Source organism: Nicotiana tomentosiformis, chromosome 8, assembly GCF_000390325.3.
Source record: "Nicotiana tomentosiformis chromosome 8, ASM39032v3, whole genome shotgun sequence".
NCBI lineage: Eukaryota > Viridiplantae > Streptophyta > Magnoliopsida > Solanales > Solanaceae > Nicotiana > Nicotiana tomentosiformis.
In genome coordinates this window covers 73,573,545-73,579,544 of record NC_090819.1, presented here as the reverse complement: position 1 = coordinate 73,579,544, position 6,000 = coordinate 73,573,545, and positions in this window count along the sequence as shown.

Sequence of the window (6,000 nt, the reverse complement as noted above, 5' to 3'; positions counted from 1 at the left end):
TAGTGCAGAGTGTAGTATCGGTACAACCGACCCCATGTACTGGTAAGTGCTGAGCCTAACCTCGACGAAGTAGTGACGAGGCTAAGGCCGGTCACTTATATATTTTGTACGTAATATTAGTATCAACAACAATAATAGAAATAAATCGGGTAACTCGTTTATAATAATTGAAGCCAACTCAGCAGTCATAACCAATTATCATTTCCATCAATTCTGTTGCAGCGTGCAACCCGCTCTCACAATATATTCACATTCAATTATGTTGCAGCGTGCAACCCGCTCTCACAATATATTCATATTCAATTCTGTTGCAGCGTGCAACCCGCTCTCACAATATATTCACATTCAGTTCTGTTGCAGCGTGCAACCCGCTCTCACAATATATTCACATTTTAATCAAGTCTGTTGCGGCATGCAACCCGATCCCCCAATATATATATATATATATATATATATATATATATATATATGTATGTCGACTTTTAAATAAGTCTGTTGCGGCGTGCAACCCGATCCTCCAATATGGACTTTTAACAAGTCTGTTGCGGCGTGCAACCCGTTCCTCCAATATGGACTTTTAATAAGTCTGTTGCGGCGTGCAACCCGATCCTCCAATATGGACTTTTAATAAGTCTGTTGCGGCGTGCAACCCGATCCTCCAATATATTTATTATAATTAATTCTGTTGCGGCTTGCAACCCACTCCTCCAACATATTCATTTACCAATTCTTATAGAAGAATTTTCCCAATAAATGCAACAATTAATAAAAATTATAAGACAACAAGCATACAATAATTATGATTTAATTACGAAACAAACAAAGGCAAATAGCAAATTATTATAGAAATCAGAGAGAAAATATGCAGTTTAATATTTAATATGCTAAATGTCAAATAACAATTAAGGCACATAATTCAAATAGCATGTAACAATTAATGCAGGAATTCAAGAATTAATATTTGACAAAGAATAGGAGAGAAACAATTATTATAATAATTAATTCATATTTTAAAATAATTTATGATTTTTCAAGTAAATACGCAAGCAATTAATTTGACGACGTATAGACACTCGTCACCTCGCTTCTACGTCGTTCACATGCATTTCACATAACAAATAATTTAAGGGTTCTATTCCCTCAAGTCAAGGTTAACCACGACACTTACCTCGCTTTCCAAATTTCAATCAATTACTCAACCACAACTTTTCCTTTAAATTTGTCTCCAAAAGGTTCAAATCTATTCACAAACAATTCGATATACTCAATACGAATCATAGGAATTAGTTCTATATGAATTTACAAATTTTCCGGATAAACATCGGAAATTTATTAAAATATTCGGCAGTGGAACCCAAGTCTCAAATCCCGAAAAAACTTACGAAATCTGAACACCCATTCCGAGACTAGTCCAACCATACAAATATTATCCAATTCCGATGTCAAATGGACCTTCAAATCTTAAATTTTCGTTTTTGGAAGATTTTATAAAAATCTGATTTTTCTTCCATAAATTCACGGATTTATGATATAAATGAGTATGAAATCATGAAATATAATCAATATAGGATAAGGAACACTTACCCCAATATTTTTCAGTGAAAATCGCATAAAAATTGCCTTACCCGAGCTCAAAAATGGAAAAGGGTTAAAAATGGGACGAATCCCATTTTTCAGAACTTACGTTCTGTTTCTGGGACTTTTACCCTTCACGAACGCGGTCAGTGTCTCGCGTTCGCGAAGCACAAATTTGTGCTGTCCCATTTTACACTTCGTGAATGCGAGGGTTACTTCGCGAGCGCGAAGCTTGCCTAGCTTGGCCTTCGCGAACGCGAAGGCAATAATCCTGGCCAGCCTCTTTCCCTTCACGAACGCGAGGCTTCGGTCGAGAACGCGAAGCTTTGAACCTCAGGCCTTCGCGAACGCGGTCACTGTGTCGCGAACGCGAAGCACAAAATGTGCCAGCCCCAATTTGCTCTTCGCGTTCGCGAGAGTACCTTCACGAACGCGAAGAAGAACACACCAGAAGCCTGAAGTCTGCCGAAACCCAAATTTCCTAAGTCCGAATATGATCGGTTAACCACCCGAAACCAACCCGAGCCCTCAGGGCTCCAAACCAAACATGTACCCAAGTCCTAAAACATCATACGTACTTGCTCGCGTGATTAAATTGCCAAAATAATACCAAGAACTACGAATCGGATACCAAATCAAAGGAAATTTTCAAGAAAACCTTAAAACTTATATTTTTATAACCAGACGTCCGAATCACGTCAAATCAACTCCGATTCTCACCAAATTCGGCAGACAAGTCATAAATATTATAGTGGACCTACACCAGGCTCCGGAACCAAAATACGGACCCGAGGTCAATAAATTCAATATCAGTAATTTCTTAAAAATCATTAAGCTTTCAAGCTTTTAATTTTTCTTCAAAATTCCATATCTCGAGCTAGAGACCTCGAAATTCGATTCCGGGCATACGCCAAGTCCCAAATCATGATTCAGACCTATCTGAATTGTCAAAACACTAATCCGGGTCCATTTTCTCAAAACGTTGATTAAAGTCAACTCAGTTGAGTTTTTAAAGCTCTATTTCATATTTTAATTCATTTTTCACATAAAACTTTCCGGAAAATTTTACGTACTGCGCACGCAAGTCGAGAAATGATAAATGGTGCTTTTCGAGGTCTTAGAACATAGAATTACTTATTAAATTTAAAAATGATATTTTGGATCATCACATTCTCCACCTCTAAAACAAACGTTCGTTCTCGAACGGAGTTAGAAAAAAGTACATGAGTTGGAGAAAAGGTGTGGATATTTACTCCGCATGTCCGACTCGGACTCCCAAGTAGATGCCTCTACCAGCTGACCTCTCCATTGTACCCGAACTGAAGGATAACTCTTAGACCTCAACTGGCAAACTTGCCGGGTTATAATTTCCACCGGCTCCTCCTCGTAAGTCAAATCCTTGTCCAACTGGACATAGCTGAAATCTAACACATAGGATGGATCACCATGATATTTTCGAAGCATAGACACATGAAACACCGGATGAACCGCTGATAAATTAGGTGGTAATGCAAGCTTGTAGGCTACTTTACCCACCCTTTCAAGAATTTCAAAGGGTCCGCTATATCTAGGGCTCAACTTGCCCTTCTTTCCGAACCTCATTACACCTTTCATAGGTGAAACCCGGAGCAATATTCTTTCTCTAACCATGAATGCAATATCGCAAACTTTACGATCGACATAACTTTTTTTCCTAGACTGAGCTGTGCGAAGTCGATACTGAATAATCTTGACCTTATCCAAGGCATCCTGTACCAAATCGGTACCCAACAACCGAGCCTCTCCCGGTTCAAACCAACCAACTGGTGATCGACATCGCCTTCCGTATAATGCCTCATATGGAGCCATCTGTATGCTCGACTGGTAGCTATTATTATAAGCAAACTCCGCAAGTGGCAAGAAATGATCCCAAGAACCTCCAAAGTCTATAACACAAGCGCGAAGCATATCTTCCAATATCTGAATAGTGCGCTCTAACTGTCCGTCTGTTTGTGGATGAAATGTTGCACTCAACTCCACCCGCGTGCCTAACTCACGCTGTACAACCCTCCTGAAATGTGAGGTAAACTGCGTACGTCGATCTAAAATAATAGACACGGGCACACCGTGAAGGCGGACAATCTCACGAATGTAAATTTCAGCTAGTCTCTCTGAAGAATAGGTAACTGCCACTGGAATGAAAAGTGCTGACTTGGTCAACCTGTCCACAATGACCCAAACTGCGTCAAATTTTCTCTGAGTCCGTGGGAGCCCAACAACAAAATCCATAGTGATACACTCCCACTTCCATTCAGGAATTTCTAACTTCTGAAACAAACCACCAGGTCTCTGATGCTCGTACTTAACTTGCTGACAATTCAGACACTGAGCTACATATGCAACTATATTCTTTTTCATTCTCCTCCACCAATAATGTTGCCGTAAATCTTGATACATTTTGGCGGTACCTGGATGAATAGAATACCTGGAACTGTGTGCTTTTTCAAGAATTAATTTACGAAGCCCATCCACATTAGGCACACAAATACGACCCTACATTCACAGAACCCCATCTTTCCCCACAGCAAGCTGTTTGGCATCACTGTGCCGCACCGTGTCCTTAAGGACAAGTAAATGAGTATCATCATACTGCCTCTCTCTGATGCGCTCATATAAAGAAGACCGAGTGACTGTGCAATCTAGAACCCGACTGGGTTCTTCTGAAACATCTAACCTTACAAACTAATTAGCCAAAGTTTGAACATCTGCAACTAATGGCCTCTCACCAACCGGAATATACGCAAGACTGCCCATACTCACAGCCTTTCTACTCAAAGCATCGGCCACCACATTGGCCTTTTTGGGGTGATACAAAATGGTGATATCATAGTCTTTCAACAACTCCAACCATTTTCTCTGCCTCAAATTAAGATCTTTTTATTTGAACAAATACTGAAGGATGCGATGATCAGTAAATACCTCACATGAGACACCGTAAAGGTAATGCCTCCAAATCTTCAGCGCATGAACAATGGCTGCCAATTCTAAGTCATGAACAGGATTATTCTTCTCGTGAACTTTCAACTGCCGTAACGCATATGCAATTACCTTGCCATCTTGCATTAATACTGTACCAAGCCCAATGTGAGATGCGTCGCAATATACCGTATATGATCCTGAACCTGTGGGTAATACCAACACTGGCACCATAGTCAAAGCGGTCTTGAGCTTTTGAAAGCTCAACTCACACTCGTCTGACCATCTGAATGGGTCACCCTTCTGGGTTAGTCTGGTCAATGTGCTTGCTATAGATGAAAACCCTTCCACGAACCGATGATAATAACCTGCCAAACCCAGTATAGATGAATTCCTTCCACGTCTTTGTATGCGCACATGAGCGCTCAGTATCAGCTATGCATCACCGGCTTGTGATTCCATGAATGAAGTTTGAGATGAGTATTCTATGTATGGGTGAAAGGGCCAGTCTGGAGGACTTAAGGCCAGGTTTAGACCGCAGCTTAGGCTCGGTAGCTTCAGTTGTAACCTATACATTTAGACTCATATGTACGATAATATCCCTATGAGTGGAAGTTGTGGCTCGATGAGCGGTGGAATGACTTTGTGATGAGTATGATGTAAATGTGGGATGTGTTAAGACGATTTGAATATGACGAGAAGTGTTTCCTTGAAATGTAAAGGAAAGGCCATTGGGTGCTTGATTTTCGAATTGATGTGGCGTACAGTCTCTAGTAGGAATGTTTTGAAGGATCTTTCACATTGTTAAATTTTGGGTTAAAACTAAATTCTTACATCTGGTTAATGAGTTTGGACTCAGATAGACTAAGTGATTGCATAGTAATTGTGAATGCGAAAGGGTATAACAAGATACCAGATTGAGGCTAGGCATGTGAATTATCCCCTGCGGAGTAATCTACGTAGGAGTATTCCTTATAATGTGAGTAGAGAGTTTCTTTTCTACCGACGGGGTATGTGGGTAGAGGTTTGAATCTGAATCTGGTTGAGAAAGTTGACTTGTGTGTTAAGAGGATGAATACGAGCTTAGCGGATGATTGGGGTATTTTTATGGTTGGTGTTATATGAACTTGGGAAGAAGTTTCATTAGATTGACTGTGGCATTATGGCAGTAAGAGAGTATTTGTATTGTGAGTTGTGGAATGTTTTAATCTATGGCTTTGAGCCAAGTGGGGGAGTCTGCTATTGATAATTTAATTTCATGGTTAGGTGTTAAATTTTAATTTTGGTCTGAGGCATACTGGTGGGTTAGTTATGACTTGCAAAAGTTGAGATCGATGATGGCTCGAATAAGGAAATTCCTGGATATGGGTTATATTGCACTTATGAGTATATGAAAATTGTGGGATGAGTGAGTTATTATTTGTGAATGATGTAGTGCGCATGGAGTATGAATTTGATAGGTGGTATTAA